At 38.1% G+C, this 20,288-nt stretch overlaps 1 protein-coding gene across 4 annotated transcripts in view; it reads left to right on the plus strand.

Annotated features, from left to right (window-relative positions):
• The first annotated feature begins 7,833 nt into the window (after positions 1-7,833).
• Positions 7,834-20,288, plus strand: part of FRS2 (fibroblast growth factor receptor substrate 2) — a 147,403-nt gene continuing 134,948 nt past the window's right edge. For all 4 annotated transcript variants that reach the window (XM_073215585.1, XM_037022608.2, XM_037022607.2 and 1 more), the window contains exon 1: positions 7,834-7,969. The gene's annotated coding sequence lies outside the window, so the exon portion shown is untranslated. The remainder of the gene's footprint in view (positions 7,970-20,288) is intronic.

Here is a 20,288-nt window from a genome sequence, read left to right on the forward strand (position 1 = left end):
CTAAAAGGATCCGCTCACGGTCTTTTGGTTGTGCTGTGTACTTGTATACTTTTTTGAAAACTGGGTTCCTTTTTATTTGCCTCCTTTCCCTATAATTTCTACAAATTCTTTAAGATGCTATTTAAGTTCTACTTCTTATTTGGTCCTCAGACCATGGATGATGGAAAAGGTCTCCAAGGATTAGTGGATGTGTTATTCATTCAGCATTTACCCCAGGATGCTTTGCATTATTAGGCTCTTTTTCTATAAGTCTGTCACTCCAACTGGCATCTTGTTTCTTAGAGGACACTTTCTGTGAGTAGAGTTCTTGATATCCTGACCCCCCTGCCTTGTTCACAGTGTGTCGCAAACATTTGCAGTGTTCAGATCTAGGGTTATTTCAAATATATATACATATATACATATATTTGATCTCTCTTTACATATATGTTTGTATCTTATAAATGCTTTGACTTTATTGAAGGAATAATAAAATTTCAGCAGTTAATTTCCTATAATGGAAACATTTAAAATACATGCAATTATAAACTATTGCTTAAGCATTCTTTCTTTGGTCAGGAAAGGTCACTGATCTCTCTTCAGGGAATATTCTCTTCTTACTGTCTCCTGAAAGACAATGTAGCTTTACTTCTCTTCTTTATTGCCTGGTCCCAAATATAATCTCCACATATGTCCTATCTTTGTAAGTGAAATACTTCTTGCCTTAGTGAAAATCAGCTCCCAAATGAATTTCTGTTGGTTCAGAGAGCAACTTGAGGATTCTGCCTTTGGCGCGATTCAATTTCCTTGGCATCTCTCCACAGTCACCATTTAGATTGCTCCTGGTCGGCAGGATTTCTTTCTATCATATACTCTGTGGAGGTTAGAAAAGAACTGTATTACACTGGCTTGAAACTGTGTTGGAAAATGTGTTGGAAAAGGAAGCTTTTGAAACTCAAATTGTCCTCAAGTTGGACCTCTGATAGTACCTTTATACATGAGTAGTTCTTAGTGGAGTAAAATGGCAGATACGGTGAAAGTTCCTTCTAATTTGGATTGCCACTAAGTAAATATCACAATGTTTAAAAGCACTTACATAAATAAAGCAGTTGTAAAACAAGATGGTTATAATTATTTTCTAAAAAATATGGGTGTATATATATATATATATATACTTATAATGCAGGCTTGGATTAAGATCTTAAGAAAGGTCCTAAGCAGTTGAAGAGTTTATAGTGCATATGAAATAATGCCTTTTATTTACATTAAGATTAAAACCATGTTACAATTAAGTAAGAATAAGGAAGTCTCAATAAATTCTGAATTTTTATATCTTTGCATTTATAAAAATGTCAAATTCTTAAAAAAATTATTTTTGGTTCTATTTTGCTGGTGCTTTAAGTACATACTTCATCTGCCTTTGGGTAATTCAGTTTTGTTTATACGATGTAAATACACCGATAAAGGTCTGGAAAGGAGCATCCAGATCATTAACAGTGATTACACATGTGCTGAGGAGAACGCTGGGGAATGGAGAACATTGCCCTTTTCCATTTTACACCCATATTTTCCCCTAATCATCTGTTACCAAAATGTAGTTAGTCATTAACGTTATGTACAATCATTAAAGACAGACAAACACACTGCAGAAGTAAAATGCCTCACCTTTTCTTTTTTCTATTGAAGTTTAACATTAAAGTTGCTTATATTTTATAAACATTAACATAATCCAGACAGCAGTTTAAATCATCCTCCAAATTGAGTGTATTGATTTTTCTTTCTCTTTCATCCAATAACATGGTTAGACAGCTGCCTGCTATTAGTTTTTTTCAGATGTTGTTGCTGGTCATCATCACCATTAACATTCATCAACCTCTTACAATCTGCCAGGCACTGGTACAGAGCTCTATATGTCTTAATTTGTTGAACTCTCACAACAGTCTTGTGAGTTGTGCATTATTATTACTGTTATTTTATAGATAAAGAAATAGAGGTTGGAGTAAAGAAACAGAGGCTGGAGAGGATAAAATGTCTTGTGTGAGCTGGGTCACACAGCCAGCAAGTGATGTACCTGAGATGTGTCTCTGGCAGACTGACTTCAGACTCTGTATAGGAAAGAGAAAGGGAGTGGAGCTAGTCTGGTCTGTGGTTTAAGATTTGTACTATATTTCATAGTTGGCATATACACTTGTAACTGGGAAGTGACTAAAGGCATCTGGGTCCAGTTGATGTGTTGGTTGAAAATTACTATTATTATGAGGATGATTATTATAGTATTTAGTAATTATGTAGTGCTTTATACTTCAAAGAACTGTGCTTTATAATCATTTATTAGTTATGTCTCACAACATCTCTATGATATAAAGATGCACTTATCATGCATATTTTATAGAAAGAGAAACTGAGGTAGAGTAAGATGGTCCACATCCTCAATGAAAAAGTGAAGGTGGATTGAATGCATCCTCTTAAATTCCCGAGACTCACTAAGCAGCTCAATCTGGACAAAAGAAGTTTAGTTTTTTTACCCTTTGAAAGGAGAGTGTTAGTTCCCGTACTTTTTCTTGATATTTAATTAAAAATTAAATGTAAAATATGCTAACATTTGATGACTGTTCCCTTTTAGGTCCTCTGTTTTTGAGTTTTTACTGCATTTGTGCCAATGTGACATTTTTGCTTAAATTTAACTTTGCTATCTCCCATTTCTCCACACAAGCTCTATTTACTACAAATACGGTTTCCATTGTCAATATTATATTGCCTCAGATAGCTTCCATTGTCTTTAAAAGATGCCTTTTGTTCACCACATACATAGGACTTGTCATGATAACTTACCACAGAAACTAACTTTGTGCAAGAATTATTTTGGAATTCAAGGAAGTCTTGGATGTCTGCCAGTTTGTGCACTTCAAAATGGAAGATTATAAACCTATCAATATGACCTGGGGTTGGGGAGAGCAAAGGTGGGGATGAGAAGGAGCTGTGTGGGTTTATTACAGCACCTTATAAAAGGCCTGGAAGAGATACACACACTCTTCTATAAATCTGGAGTTTCTTTGAGTTGAGGGGCAGTCATAGCCATAGCACATGGGAAAGGCTCAATAAATATTAATTTAGTGGTTAAGAGCATGGCTGTGGAGACAGACTGCCTGGGTTCTAATCCTGGCTCCATTACTTGCTAGCTACCTGAACTAGCTGGGCTTGTGTTTCCTCATGGGGGTGGGGTTGGAGGATCCCACTCCATAAAGTTAGTCATGAATGAAAATTTTTCAAATAGTTGCTGTTATTTGTCTTTTCTATTTTCAAGGCAGTTGACAAAACATCAGCTACAATGCCATTAAAGTGTTGGTGTTAATGGTATTTGTAACTGAATGTCTGCACTTGCCTGGGTTGTTTAGAAATGGTACAAAGTGGTACCCCACAATTTTCTACCCCAGAAAAACAATTAAAAATGTATAAACAAAACATAACAAAATGGAATAAACAATTATGAACACACGTAAAATCTATAAGGCAAAATTCTATACTTGTTTCTTCAAAACATTCATATGACCTCCCACAGCAGTGGCTCCAGACTCAGTGCCTACCATGAAGATTTCACATGTGAGTGAGGCCAACTCATTTACTACCTGAATATACAGCTGCATCTGAGCTAAAGACACTGACGGCTTGTGGGATATACCCCTAGTCAGCCAACGTGTCTATGGTTTTAAGAGACATCAACTGCTGGGAGTTTGATTTGACATGATGTTTCCCAATTTAAAAATTTTGCCTCAATTTATTTCTTGGTACAAAAGTCTGTGGGTCAAACAACATACTTGAGAGCCATTTGTCAAATCTCTGCCAATTATATTAGTACATATACTAATATGCTGTGCTTTTATTCAGATCAGCAAACACTTTTCAAGCACTTGCGGAGTCAGGGATGAAAGTGAGGAAGACAGAATATGACAAATTCTTCATGAAACTCACAAGTCTAGTGGAGAGACTGGCAATAATGTTATAGCAGAGAGTGGAAAATGCCACAGAAGAGTGTGGAGCCAAGGATTTAAGCTAAGTATTCGTTCAGGCCTACATGAAAATGAACAAAAATGAACTCCATTATTTGAAAGCAAGACAAATGGTGGACACCCAGGTAGATGGCTCTTTTGTCTAACAAAACCCCTTAATGGATTTTTAGGGTGGGACCTATGCACAGACTGGGCTGCAGCCTTGCACAATTACAGGGGGATCATTCCTCTTCTGGCCTTTGCAATTGGCACCCCTTTGAGCACCATTCAGGTTGTATTCTTTGTGAATGGTATCCCCTGGAATTGTGTAACCCAGTAATTCTGTCAACAAAGATAGGCCGGGAGCCTGGCCTGAGAGGACTGAAAGCTAAATCCTTCCTCATAATAAAGTAAGAGGAATTTTAAGTCTTTGCCTAGTGGTTGGAGCCATGAGGTTGGAGGGGTTGCCTCTAATGGGGAGAAGAAAGGGTTTGGAGTAAAGTTCTCTAGGATGAGGACTGGCCAGCAATTTGGCGACAACCTGGAGCCTATGAACATGGTGAGAGATTCCCTGTAATTTTTGAAAGAGACACATCAAGTCCTCCGTAATCTTTAACTTAATGAGACTCTGACAAATGAAGTCAAACAACTTTTTCTTTGGCATCAAGTATAGCCTTTGAACCTGTTATATATGAATCAGGAGATAACCAGGAAAGAGTCAATGCTCAGTCTTCATGTAGCAACCTTTGGCTAAACTTAACTTGCCTTTTTAATGTTTTTTTTTAAGCTCAAAGCACTTACACTTTTTCTTTCCTCATTTGTTCTAACATTCCACTGTGGGAGGGGCAGATTATGATAACATTATTTATAGATGGAGAAATTGAAATAGAGATTAAATTGCTTACTCAATGTTGCATAGTTTGGGTGTTGGAGCCCACACTGGATTTTTGTTCTCCAAGCTCCTGCCACGAAGTAGAGAGTTCATGAGTTTTGGAATTAGAGGAATCTTTGTTTGAACAATCCTGATTTCTCCCTCTTAATAAGAATGTGGCTTTAGGTCAACTAGGTTACCTAAGTCTCAGTTTTTCTCTTTTGTAAAATTAAGATCACAAAACCTCATAGTAGTGTAATGAAGATTAATTTAGAAAGTGCTCATAAGGCTCTGGCAGAGTGGTTCTTGAATAGGATTAATTCCACCCTCCAACTCAGTATTATCTGATTAAATTTCAGTGCAAACTTGAAGTAATCATAAAAGAATCCTCTATTAATACTAATATTTTTTGGGCCTCATCTCCCAGTGAGAGCAAAACATGAATAAAATTGCTTTAATACATCATTTAATTCAATTGAAAGAAATTTTGCTTTGGTAGAATTATTTCTGTTGAGGATAATTAGAAAAAGAGAAGAATATGAGGAAGACAAGGTAGAAGAGCACAGTGGTTCTAAAACTGGGGACTATCAGATTCACCTGCAAGGCCTGTTAAAACAGATCGCTGGGCCCACCACCCCAGAGTTTCTGATTCACAAGTTCTTGAGTGGGGCCTAATAATTTGCCCTTGTAATAAATTCACAAATGATGTTGATGCTGCTAGGCCTGGGATTACACCTCAGAGAAGCCCTAGTAATGGTAAGTAAAATTCTAGGGATGAGGCCCAGCAATCTGTGTTTTAGTAAGACACCCAGGTGCCTGTGACGCACTGTCAAGTTGAAATCCACTGGTGTACTGGTGAAAAGCATCTGAGACAGACCAGAGTCAAGTCCTAGCTGCATGAATTACTAGTTACGATGATCACATTCGATGACAAACCACTAGCACATCTGTGTCCCCAAGGAGGCCTGACAATGCCTTGATTCAGGATGCGTCTCACTGTCCATCCTCTAAGCTCTTTGGTGGAAAGAGAAGTTAGTGAGTCCTGTCCAGCCAGGCTTGGATTTTTACTACTCCACACTTTGGGGCATGAAAGACTGCTTAAGTTTGGTTATTAGGAAAGTATTTACAAACACTTCCGTGATCACAAAAAATAAACAAGACAGTGCTGTAAATAAAACCAATAGCAAAGGCATTGTTTCGTCTTAAATTCATAATAATGGATTCTGAACCATTTCCATTTCCTTTGCCTTTCTTAGTAGAAAACTTAAAAAAGTCTTCTTCCAGTTTTAAGAGATGCTTGTAAATTTGTTTTGCAGAGAAAATGCATGTTAAGAGGCTTTTCGTCTCCTGTATCTGGCCTCAAATATAGAATCTGCTTTTGATGTTGGATGCTGTCTTGTCAAAGGGTTTCAGCCCCGGGGCAAGTTTGCTATGGATTCGGTGTGACGAAAGAAAATGAAAGCAAAACGTTCTTGAGGGTGAAAGGGTTATACCCAACTTTATTTCCAGGTGACAGGTCAGTCACTAAAATCCCTTTCACTCAGAGCAAGTCTGCATACAGCAAGCCAGTCTCTGCCTCTGGGCCCCTCTGTCTGCACAGCTGTCCCGCACAGCCATCCTCCAGGCCTCTATGCACAGTTGTCCTGCACAGCCGCCCTCTGGGCCTTTGGCCTTGGCGCTGCCCATTCCAACCTTGCAGCCCTGCCACCATGTCGTGCCTTTTTATAGAGTCAACAGCCATGTATTGCCCGCAGGTGTGCAGTGACCTAGTCAACCAGGGCCAGGTGAGAATCCTGGCCACAGGAACTCTCATTTTATCCACAAACGCCTTCCTGATATTGTGGCTGAGGAATAATCCTTTTTTCCCCCTTTTCCTGCCTAGCATCTGACTCTCTGGGTCCTCATACTGTCTCAGCTCACAGTGTCAAAAATATCCATGTTGGGCCCAGGACATTCTTTGTCTCATTTACCCTCATTTTTCCCATTACAAAAACTTCTACTCTTTATTTCCTTAATTAACATTTTCTGTCACCATTTGTTAATTCACATGTTTTCAAATTACCCCACTGGAGTGATTCCAGTAGAAGAGAAAGTGTTCCTACTTATGATGAGGTATGAGAATTGTTGACTCTTACCCAGTGCTACATTGGTACTAGGTACACTGAAGTGTTTATCATGCATTTGCATTGGATCCCTATATCCATCCAGAGATGATTTTATATATGTATATATACACACACACACATATCAAATGTATCACAAATGAGGAAGCTGAGGCTTAGAGAGGTAAAGCAATTTACCCAGTTAGAAAGTAAAAGTAAGTAAGAAGATCCAGGTAATAAGATGCCAGAGTCCCAAGCTCTTGGCCTCTGTTGAAATCCCAACTGATGATGGAATGTAAGAATATAATTTGGTTCCTGCCCTCAAAGAACTTTAAATGTTGTTAGTAGTAGATCAGGATTTATATACACAACACGAGTTAAAATAAAATCAAGAACCAACTTTTGCGGTATTGGGTTTGGTACCTTTGGTTTCCTCTACAAGATGTAGATAATAATACCAACCTCAAGTGGTTTGTGGATGATTAACTGAGTTAAGCACCGAAGCCCTTAAAACTGTGCCTATTACGTAGTAAGAGTTCAATAAATGTTAACAATCATAATTTTTAAAGGAGGACTACTAGAGTGGGGAGAGAACACTGGAGAGTCGGGAAGCCGGGTGTGAGCCCTGGGCCTTTGCACCTAAATCTCGAGCCTCGGTTTCCCCGTCTGTAAAACTTGGTGGCTGGAGCGGAACAAGTCGGAGACCAATAGCATTGCTCGGCGTCAGGGAGTAAGGGGCGGCGGGGCAGAAAGGTTAGCGACGAGACCGGGGCGGCAGTGCGAGCGCAGCGCGCGAAAGGCCCCGCCCCCTCCTGGCCGCGCCCGGGAGGCGCTGGCCCCAGCCGCCCGCAAGCAGTTCCGGTGCCAGAACGCGTCCCTGCCCCGTTCCCCCGGAAGTGCTTTCCCAAGGTTCGGGCCGGAGAGAGGCCTTGTAGGCGCAGCCGCCGAGGCCGTCGGCGCCGAGTCGGGTCTCCCACCCGGGTCAGAGCTGGGGGTCCGCGCCCTGCCCCCTCCCAGCACCCGGGCCGACGGTGAGTAGCCGGGGGAGCGGACTGGGACGGCCGCGGGCCGCGTCAGGGCTGGCGCACTCGGGCCCCCGCTGCCCACTCGGGGATGCGGGCTCGGCTGTCGGGGTTCGGGGAAAGGGATTGTCGACGGCGGAGCCCTTCGCCGAGCCCGACCGGCGGGGAGGAGCGGGCGGCGGGGCCATGGGGTGGGCGGGGCGGAGCCGGGATCGGGGCTCTCGCTCGGAGTTGCTGTTGCTCTTGGAGTCAAGAGGGGGGCTGGGCTGGGCCTCCGTTCCTCTGTCCCCCTCACTTCTGCCCTCCCCAGAATCTTAGCTCTGCTTCCCGGATTTGGTTTCCTGTGTCCATCCTGGGGTTGGACACCAGACTCAGTCTTGGGTCCCAGTTCCTGACTTTCGCGTCCTCTAGGTCTGTCCCGGGCCTCAGTAATTAGTCCAGGTTCCAGGGGTGTCGTCTCCTGAAGTCCGAGGGCGGGGCGATATGAGTAGATACAGAGGTTCTCTTGCAAATCTTTTCATCCAGACCCGATTAGGGACTGCCTGGGATCGATTTGGGAGTGCGCTTGGGAGTGGTTTTGGATACGGAGGTCCGTGTGGTACCAGCGAGACTCTCAGGATCGTTATTCACTGGAGAACTTGCTCAAGCTGTTGTTGAAGTCACTTCTTAAAACAAGTTGCTTGAGGAAAACATGTAGTTAAGATAAGTTCCTTTATTTTCCTGCAGACATTTAAAAAAATACTGGTCTCTAATTTGCATTCTTAATTCTTGTGGTTCTCCGAAGTCACAGTTGAATCATGAGTTCAGTCTGCGGTTGTTGCACGAATTGATTGCAGAGGGTTGGAAGAATACCACTTTTTCCTGAAGTTTGTATATACTTTCCTATTTGGAACTGTCATTCTCCTTAACTGTTAAAGAAGAATTGTTCTTGGTAACTCCAAAGAGGCTGCAGAAGTTCACACAGGTGGGCAGAGATGTTTTATGTTGTCTTTTTTAACTTACATTTTGAGGTGTTTACCTCGGGTAAATTGAGAATTTTCTAGAGGAAAAAGTGATGTAGGTAGTTATTTTTTAGTATGCAAATTTTAGGTAATTAAATGCTGAAATGTTTGTCGGGTTCTCCATATTGAATAGTGATTTTAAAGTTGTCATAAGGGAAGGCTGTCCTGCAGCTTGTGACTGTCTGTAGAGGACCAGTGTTTTTGCAGTGTAAAGTGTACACAAATCACTTTTGTGAGACCAGTCACACTTTCCTGCACTTCCCTTGTGCTTTTATGAGGACTTACACTGTAGGTTTGGGTACTTACCTCATTCCCTCCCCTCCCATCATTGGAAGGGGAGGTAATACCATGAACTAGAGAAAATAGACTGAAATGACAAGTTCAGTGAGATCTCCTATGTAAAAGAAAATTTCTTTCAAGGATATTAATTTCAAGGTATCAATTAATCTTAAACAGGCAAAGGGTGGATGATTTTTATAGTCCCTGGAAAAAACTTTGGAGGGGTGATTAGTTGCCTGGCCTTTAGATTTAGATAGAAACTGCAAATTCTTAGTCATTTGAAGTGCTTATTTGTTTAGAGCATACAGTTGGAATATTGGAATTGAGAAAATCTGGAGAAGGAGTCAGGGTAGATAATGGTTAAGGATCTGTACTCAAGGTACAACGTACTATGTTTTGTTGGGAAATATTTCAATAATTATTTCCAGAGAAGAAAAAGGCTATTGGGGAAAATCAGATACCCCTAGGCATTGCAAATTTTATTGTTCAAATCAGTTCAGTAGATACTGAATATTTGCATTGTGAATTTGTGAATTTTATTGTAAAATGTATTTTGTTGTAAATTTGTAAATTGTATTATATCATTCAAGTCAGTTAAACAGACACTGAACATGTGCTATGTTAGGCATCAAGGTATGTTAAGTAACCATGTAGGAACAAATAAAGAGTCCACTATAACAACCAAGATTCGTGTTTTGACAATAATTTTCTAAGGTGTGTCAGTCACATCATGAAGACATGAATCGTATTGTTTAGGCATATTGAAAATTTTTTTTCTAATTGGAGGGGAGTATTGTGTGCTTTATGAAAAGCACTTTAGGCATTATAGGATACAAAAACTTAGTCTTTGGTCTGTAAGAATTTGAAATCTAGAAGGGGATTAAGATATTTGCATAAAAACTTACAACGTAAATATATGTAAATACTACGTGAGTGGTTTGACCTAAAGTTTGGAGTTGTAGAAAGGAAAATGTGTTCATTTTTAGCTGGAATAACGGACAGTGGTGGAGGTATAGTACTACGAGGATAGCTCTGAAATTGTTACTTATTGAACACTTAACTAGCACCATGCCCTATGCTAGTTGCTTTACATTCATTTTCTAAGCTTCACAATAATATATAAGCATCTTAGTGAGGACACTGATGCCCAAATAAGTAACTTGCCTAGACTATGTAGCTAGCAGGTAACTGAGCCCCCATTTGAATCCAAATCTGCCTATTGCTGAAGCCTGTCCATTTACACTATATTATGCTACCTCCCAATAAATTGGTAACAAGAGTTCAGCATTGCAGAGGGCAAGACTTTTCTAAGACAAAAATTTAGGAGATGGGAGTAGACGGATGAAGGAGGCTTTTCAAATGAAGGGAACGATGTGAGCACAAGTGTGGAGGTGGGTAAATTCACTGTATACTCAGAGAAAGTTAGTGGACCAGATTACCTAGAATATAGTGTTCATTTTTTGGGAATAAGAGGTGAGGTTTGAAATGTAAATTGGGGCTGGATTGTGGGACATATTTAAATGCTGTATTCAGGAGTTCAATATTTGGTAGGTAATGAGAAACTAACAGTGTGGTTTATGGAATGATTTGTTGCAGAAAGCTGACTTTCAGTGTAGTATGAATACTTCGTAAGGGTAATGGCATTGGGGTGGGGTAGGTGGGTGGGCTGAGAGGTTGTGGGGGAAGGTTTGGAGGAAGTGGAAGGTGGTTCATTTTGAGTGTGGTGTTGGAGATGGTGGTACTAGGTGCAAAATGGTCTCATTTTGGAATATGCTGAGCTTCCTAAATACTGGAAATGCCCAGAGGCATTTGGAAATGGGGGTGTGTAGTTCATGAGAGAGGTCAATGGTAGGAATACATTTAACATGAATCTAGAGAATAATATAAATAGATGTACCAGTTGAATCTAAGGAGATAAAAGAGCCAAAGTAAAGTTGAGAGGGGAAAGAAAAAACAACCATTTGTTTTAAATGGCATCTGTTTGAACAGAAGGAAAAGACATTAAATAGGTAATTTTATATAGTGGGTAAAAAATTTGATAGTCTATGTACTACTCCCTCACACTGCAGATTCAGATAGGGTACAAATAATCTGATCTTTGAAAACGCAATGGGGAAATACAGTTTTCTTGCCATTGCTGGCACGAATACTGTGCTGTTGTTACCCTGTTTCAGGGAGGACAGACTATTTCAGACTCTGGTCCAGTGTCAGACTGATTACTTAAGGACTGTTTGGTTGTTTCATTTGGACATTTGCTGGCAAGTGAAATGTGAGGATTTGGAAGATCATCTCTGATACAGTATTCTGTTCATTATATGGATGACTTTCAACTTTGGTATCAATATCAGGAACCTTTAAATATTCAAAGATAATTTTTGTGCCTCCTATTATTACTGTCTGCTAATAGTGCCTTTCACAATTTATTTGTGAAAGTATTGCATATTTTTAAATCACATATTAAAAAGTATTTAATTACATATTTTTCTTCCAACTCTCTTTTATAAGTACTTTTGGTTCACATGAGTAGTTTTGTCTATTATTCTGACTGTCAGAGAAGGATAGTATGAGCAGATACTTTTATCCATCACAGAATGATACATACATAAAAACTATGTATTTTAATTTTGAAACTAAGAACTATGGATTTATAGAATTCTATGTGGTCTTTCTGCTTAGATATTTAATAGGGGAAACTGGTTGGTGTATTAAATGTGTAAAAGATTGTAGTAGTTTGCAGAAGGAGGCTTAAGAGTTCTAACTTCCTGAGGACAGGTTTACTGTTTTTAGGCTAAGTTACTGTGGAAGTGTGTATTTCCTTATTGAGAACTAATACATTGCTTTTGTCTTTTAGGAATATGTTTCTCACTATATTACAGGCACTTGGAAATGTCCTGAGTTCTGAGTCAGTGCTGCTGGAGGGAGGGAGTGGTGTGCTTTGTCTGGACTGGTTGACTTAGTTGCAGTCAGCCTGGTATTAATGAGGCAAAGGTCAGGAGTTCCATTTAGCTTCAGTCTGAGTGGTGGCCAGTGAGTACACCTCTCACTCCCACCAGCTGTCTTGGAGATTCTTCGGTTGTCATTGGTCACAAAGGTGATTGGATTTGTGTGGATCTTTATACTACTGAAAGAATATTAGAGGAAACTTAGCATAATGATTAGGAACCCTGATCTGGAATTAGACAGTCTTGTGTCAGAATTCTTGATCTGTGACCTTGGGAGTGTCCCAAAACCCCTCCAAGCCTCTGTTTCTTCAATATTGAGTAGGTTAATATTTGGTTTGGGCATGTCCTGCTGTTGCTTACTTTTTGCAAGTAGGAGTCAGCTGCTTAGACCTGTGGTTCCCAAATGCCAGACTATGGAGTGGTGTCTGTGACAGATTTTTCACTTGTCTGAAGTGAAATGACAATGAATTAGCTTTTCATAAACTAAATGTATTGCATTTAAAATAACTTTTTTTCTAAAATTATCTTTTACCATTTTTAGTATAAGTATATTAGTTCATTTAGGAAATAATGATGATGGTAACTGGTAGTTATTTTCTTTTTAAATGTCCTTGGCAAAAATTTAAAGTTGGCAACTCTGTGCTTATCGGCCGTTTTTTTTTTTTAAGATACAGTTATGTGAAATCTGAAAATCTTGGCTTAAACAGAACCAGAGGATTGGTGGACAGCACTTATTTATGCATATTCAGGTTAGGCTTGGAGTACATTATACTCTTCTGTTACACTGCAGGGGTTGTATTGTGATTCTTACCATCACTGAATTAAATTTTGCCAAGTTTTATGTTAATACTTACAGCACATTTCAAGGGACAGTTGAGATTATTTTCAGTTCAAATAAATTGCTCCAGATTATTTGAGGCTCTGTTTCTCAACCAGAGTCCCAGGAGGAAACTGACTATCTGTGGGGCCTGCTCAGGGTGCTGCTTAAGTCATTACTCTGTTGACTAGCCAACAAGATAAATAATTTGCCTTTGACATAGTGAAGTAGTAGCAATTGGCTTTCCTTTTCACCTCTTCTGAAGGAAAGATCTTTGAAGCTAGATTGAGAAAAGCTTTTTTATTTAATATAACAAGTAAACCTTGTGCAAATATCAGTATTCAAAATGCTTTCTAGAGAAAGAGGAGTTCAGTACTTTGCATAATGAGTTATGTAAGTGGAGCCACAATAGTCCTCCTGGGGACATGAACCAATTATTAGCATATGTGCTTATTGACGTTGCCCTCAGTTGTCTGGATGAGAAGCTTGACGCCTTGGTTCACTTAGAGGTGGTGGTGGGCGGTGGGGGTGGAACTTAACGGTACAAACCTAGCCTAAGTGACTGTTAAATTAAGGCTTAACATTTGGGGTTCTTTTGAGTGTTTTTGGTAAGATAATTAAAATTGAAAGTGCTGTAGAAGTACTTAATATATGTTAGAACACCTAAAGCAAAATGTTCAGCTTCAGTTGAAATAGCTTAGGCCCTCTGTCTTTTAAAGAAAACTGGAGGTTTGCTGCTTTCAATGTTAAGGATGTTATTGCTTTGTAGAGTTGTGTATTATTCTCTTTGGTAAATAAAAAAACATGGAATTCATTTATTTTAATAGAGCTTAAATTTTTCCTCCAAAGTACTTCTAATGACAGAAATGAATGGTATGCTCAGAAGTCTAGAGATGCAGCCCAGCGTCCTGCTATCAGTAGATAATTTGATGATGCCTTAAAGGCATCATGAAAAAAAGTACAGATTTTATTTTTAAAAATTCATATGAATTTTGTGTTTGCTATTTTATATCTGTGTAAACAGTGTTCTAAATACTGTGAGCTAAAATTGGTGCTCCCTAGAAAGGGTGGTATATTCATCCTGTGGGTTTTTATATCCCAACGACATGGCTTGTATTACAGTTTAGTAACACTGTGCTTAACTATTTAATCTTCATTCATTAAAAAAAAACTCTTGTGTTATTATGGTTTTTGGTGGGACATACGGGATGGTGACCAATTCCTGACACTTTCTATTTATTTTTTATTTTGGTATCATTAATATACAATTACATGAGCAACATTGTGGTTATTAGAGTCCCCCCATTATCAAGTCCCCACCACATACCCCATTACAGTCACTGTCCATCAGCATAGTAAGATGCTCTAAGTCACTACTTGTCTTCTCTGTGCTGTACTGCCTTCCCCATGCCCCCCACCACATTATGTGTGCTAATCATAATGCCCCTTTTTCCCCTTATTCCTTCACCTTTCCCACCACCCCCAGTCCCTTTCCCTTTGGGAACTGTTAGTCCATTCTTGGGTTTTGTGAGTCTGCTGCTGTTTTGTTCCTTCAGTTTTTGCCTTTTTCTTATACTCCACATATGAGTGAAATAATTTGGTACTTGTCTTTCTCCACCTGGCTTATTTCACTGAGCATAATACCCTCTAGCTCCATCCATGTTGTTGCAAATGGTAGGATTTGTTATCTTCTTATGGCTGAATAATATTCCATTGTGTATATGTACCACATCTTCTTTATCCATTCATCTACTACTTTCTGTATATTTTTAACAATCAGCAAAATGTTTTAAATACTATCAAAGAGCTTTAATTTTGTAGAAATCAAATGACTTTAAAAGGACATTGAATCAATTTTAAGATATTGTTTTATATTTAAGATACTCAATATCAATATATTTTTAGTGTTATAGAAAAACTGGCAGCACTGTCTGATAGAACTTTCTGCAATGGTGGAAATGGTCTGTATTTGCTATTCAATATAATGATCCTTATATGACTACTGAGCACTTAACATGTGTCTAGTACTACAGAGGAACTAAATCTTAAATTTTATTTAATTTTAATTAGTTAAATGTGAATAGCCACTTCTGGCTGTTGGCTGCTGTATTAGATTGCAGCTCTGCAGGGCAAGGAATAGGGAGAAAAGAGGTTGGAAATCTTCATTCCACCTCTCAGCTCAGTTGTAGGCAGAGATTAAGGTTTGGTAAGTGTTTGTTGAATGAAAGAGTGAATCTTTCTTTGTTTCAATTTTAAAGACTAAGGTTTGTGATGTATTCTAGATTTTTAGGGAGTGGTCACTTTTTTTCTTCTGTGTTGATTCAAAAAAATTTTTTTTATTATAAAGGCATAATAAATGTACAGTTTATGTAATTATAGAATGAACTACCATGTACCACTAACTGGTTTGAAAAATAGAACACTGCCTGCATCTTTGAAGCTCCTTTTACTCTTCACCATTTGTGTTCTCTGACATACTTCCTAAGAAACCGCCATCTGAATTTTGTGTTAATTGTTCTCTTACTTTTCTTTTACTCTTAATGAATGTATTATAAAAAAAATTCTATTTCCTTCTCTCTTCAAGTTTAGAAGTCCAACTCTATGTAGTTTTCCTTTATTTTAGTTCTCCCTGACTCCCAACAAATTAGATATTATTATTGTTTTAAATACTTGTTTGATTTGCCTGTTTATTTTCAAAGGGCCTTTGCTCATCATTCCCTTGTACTTCTTGCCCTCCTGTCAGGGATCTGAGATCAGGTTCTCTCTGCCTGAAATAATATGGTTTAGAGTTTTCTGTAGTGAGGGTCTGTTGTTGGAGAACTTTTTGTTTGAAAATATCTTTATCTTAGTCTCATTCCTGAAGGTGGTTTTTCTGAGTGTGCATTCTTTGCTAGCAGTTTTTTTTTCTTTATTAATAGATTTTGTTCCATTCTATTCTGGCTTTAAATGCTGTTGAAAAATTTGTAATCCATGTAATTGTCATTCCTTTATAGGTATCTGTTGTTTCATTATTTATTTGCTAGTTTTAGAATCTTTTCTTTGTCCTTGGTGTTCTTTTGCACTTTCATTTTGGTATGTCTACAAGTTGATTTTATTTATCATCCTTGGAATTCACTAGGCCATGGAATCTGAAGATGGATGTCTTTCAACAGTTTTGGAGAACTTTCGGCCATTTTCTCTTTATTGTCTATCCTGAACTTGTATTTGAAGTATGTCAGATGTTCTTCCTTTGCCCACACCCCACCAGTGCCTCTTAACCCTTCTTTCATATCTTCCATTTTTTTATCTGTCTGTGTTGTGTTCTGGAAAATTAGTGTCTTTTCTTCCAGTTAGTTAATTTTTGTTTTAGCTGTGTTCAACTAGTTTGGTGAATTATTTTTGATATTTTTCACTCTAAGTATTATTTCCACTTTTGTTGTAAAATATACATGAATATGATTTGCCATTTTAACTATTGTGAGTTGCACATTAAGTGCATTCACACTATTGTGCAACCATCACCATTGTCCATCACCACAAACTGAAAGCTGTACCCATTAAACAGTAAGTCCTGTTCCTCTACCCAGCCCCTGGCAACAACTATTTTAGTTTTTATGTCTATGACTTGAACTATTCACCTCATGTGAGTGGGTCATATGATATTTGTCCTTTGCTGTCTGATTTATTTGACTTAGCATAATGTCTTCAAGGTTCATCCATGTTGTAGCATGTTCATTCAGTTTTTTGAAAGTTTCATTTACTGTATTTTTTCATTTGTACAAGTTTCACTTAGTTCCTTTTTAAGACTTCTTTTTTTAGGTAGTCTTATTCTTTTGGTCATGTTCTCAAGATATCTTTTATTTCTTAAATACCTATTACAAATTTAAGAAACTAGGGTGCTAACCTATTGTACTTTGTGTCTGATAATTCCAATATCTGACGTCTTTACATATGCTTCTGCTGTTTGTTTGCTGCCTCTTGCTGCCTTGCTTTCTTGTCTGTTTTGTAATTTGTAAAGTTCTTAAAGACTTTTTCTGTATTAATTTCGCAGGTTGATTTTTAATACTGCTTGAATTGTATAGCTTAGAGCTTATTAAGTAAACTCTGAGGTTAGTATCCTATTAAACTTTGTTTTGAAATAATTTCAAACTTAACAAAAAAGTTACAAGAATGACACAGTAGACTCATATATATCCTTTATCCATATTCACCAATTCTTAACATTTTGACTTATTTGTCTTTTGGCATACACATACATTCATGTTTATTTTTGTGAGTCATTAAAGAGTAGGTTGCATGCCTTTTTTGCCTCTTAATTAATACCTCAGGGTGTCTTTCCTAAGAATATGGATATTCCCTTATGTAATCACAGTACCATTATCAAATTCCAGAAATATAATAATGATAAATAGTTCAATCAGCATTTTATATTCCAATTAACACATCTCGTGATCACATATTGTAGCTGGTAACATATTTTCTTACCATTTCTCTTTAGTCTCGTTTAGTTTGGAAGATTTCCTTTGCCTGCCTTTGTCTTTCCTGCAATTGAAGAATACACGTCAGTTATTATGTAGGAAGTTTTTCAATTTGGGTTTATCTGCTTTGATCTGATTGCCTCATGATTTGAATCAGGTTATTTATTTATCCAGTTAGATCTCTACAAAAGCCATGTGCCCCTCTCAGGATATCACATCTGGATGTACATAATGTTCATTTGCCCCTTGTTAGTTAAATTTTGATAAAGGTGTTGTCTGGTTTATTCACCTTATAGTTACTATTTATTTTCCCTTGCAACTAATAATCACTCTGCAGGAAGGTATCCTAGTGTTTTGTTTTTTTCTTAATGAAGTACTTAAGTACAGTAATAAGATACCTTACATTTGTATAGTGCTTTCTACTTTGACAAACTTTTTTATATTTCATGATTTTATTTTAATATTCGTGACAGGTAGTATCTATTTTACAGTTCTGGAAACTAAGAATCAGAGACATGTTATTGGAATTCAAATCCTTGTTTACTTGAGAATTTTTTTACGAAGTACAGTGCTTTTTAAGTTACTAGATAGACTGTAAACTTAGGGCATGGTCTGTGTCTTGTTCACTGTTACATAGTGAGTACCTAAGACTGGAATGAATTAGTAATATAGAGGTGAGTTGCTGTCTGACTTAAGATTCTTGTAAGGTAGTAGTTCCGTTGTAACTGTATTATTTATTTATACATTTGATATTTACATAGGAATATAGACATGAATAAGTATATACATATAATTACATATAAATATAATTGCTGAGAGAATAAAGCTTGTGCAGAAGGGATTTTTGATGCCTTGCATACTTGTAGCTAAATTTTTTCAGATCAGAAAGTTGATGAATTTATACATAGCAAAGAAAATTTGGCTTTCTTTGCTTAACTGAAAGCATTAAGTGATAAAGGTTAGTGAGACAGATTTCCTGGTACTAATTCAGTTCTTTTTCCAGTTGTTAAACAAGTCTTTAAGATTTGGCTGATCAAGATGAGATAACGTAAAGTTTTCCTTAGGTTTACTAGGATGTAGTGTTGGTTAATGTAATCTTGTGACTGGTGAATTGGTGTGAGCTGGGCTCTGTCCAAATTCACCCCTTTCTACTTGTACCTTCAACCTTCTAGTTTCATTTAAAGCTGAGAATAGGGTGTGGTGGTTGAATCTTGGCCAGAACGTGAATTTACCTACTGACTGATTGATTCAGGAAATAGTTATTGGGGGCCAACTAGGTATCAAGAACCATGCTTGTCATTGAGGTTAAAATGGTGAATTAACATAGGTGGTGGTGCTGTCCTGAAGCACAATCTAGAGATGATCAACTGTTACTCCTTCTGTATTAGTCATTTTGTTTTATTCATTTTGTTATCATTAATCTACAATTACACGAAGAACATTATGTTTACTAGATTCCTCCCTTCACCAGGTCCCCCCCCGCACAAACCCCATTACAGTCACTGTTCATCAGCATAGTAAGATGCTGCAGAATCACTACTTGTTTTCCCTGTGTTGCACATCCCTCCCTATGCCCCCCCCCACAATATACATGCTAATCGTAAGGCCCCCTTTCTTTTTCCCCACCCTTATCCCTCCCTTCCCACCCATCCTCTCCAGTCCCTTTCCCTTTGGTTAACTGTTAGTCCATTTTGGGTTCTGTGATTCTGCTGCTGTTTTGTTCCTTCAGTTTTTCTTTGTTCTTATACTCCACATATGAGTGAAATCATTTGGTACTTGTCTTTCTCCACCTGGCTTATTTCACTGAGCATAATACCCTCTAGCTCCATCCATGTTGTTGCAAATGGTAGGATTTGTTTTTTTCTTATGGCTGAATAATATTCCATTGTGTATATATACCACATCTTCTTTATCCATTCATCTACTGATGGACATTTAGGTTGCTTCCATTTCTTGGCTATTGTAAATAGTGCGGCGATAAACATAGGGGTGTATCCGTCTTTTTCAGACTGGACTGCTGCATTCTTAGGGTAAATTCCTAGAAGTGGAAATCTTGGGTCAAATGGCATTTCTATTTTTAGCATTTTGAGGAACCTCCATACTGCTTTCCACAGTGGTTGAACTAATTTACATTCCCAACAACAGTGTAGGAGGGTTCCCCTTTCTCCACAACCTCGCCAACATTTGTTGTTGTCTGTCTTTTGGATGGTGGCGATCCTTATTGGTGTGAGGTGATATCTCATTGTGGTTTTAATTTGCATTTCTCTGATGACAAGCCATGTGGAGCATCTTTCTTATGTGTCTGTTGACCATCTGAATTTCTTCTTTAGAGAATTGTCTATTCAGCTCCTCTGCCCAGTTTTTAATTGGATTATTTGCTTTTCTGTTTGTTGAGGTGTGTGTGAGCTCTTTATATATTTAGGGTGTCAACCCTTTATTGGATCTGTCATTTATGAATATATTCTCCCATACTGTAGGGTACCTTTTTGTTCTTTTGGTGGTGTCCTTTGCTGTACAGAAGCTTTTCAGCTTGTTGTAGTCCCACTTGTTCATTTTTGCTTTTGTTTCCCATGCCCAGGGATATATGTTCATGAAGAAGTTGCTCATGTTTATGTCCATGAGATTTTTGCCTATGTTTTTTTCTAAGAGTTTTATGGTTTAATGACTTACATTCAGGTCTTTGATCCATTCTGAATTTACTTTTGTGTATGGGGTTAGACAGTGATCCAGTTTCATTCTCTTACATGTAGCTGTCCAGTTTTGCCAGCACCATCTGTTGAAGAGACTGTCATTTCCCCATTGTATGTCCATGGCTCCTTTGTCATATATTAA

Source organism: Manis javanica, chromosome 10 (genome assembly GCF_040802235.1).
Source record: "Manis javanica isolate MJ-LG chromosome 10, MJ_LKY, whole genome shotgun sequence".
NCBI classification, from domain to species: domain Eukaryota; kingdom Metazoa; phylum Chordata; class Mammalia; order Pholidota; family Manidae; genus Manis; species Manis javanica.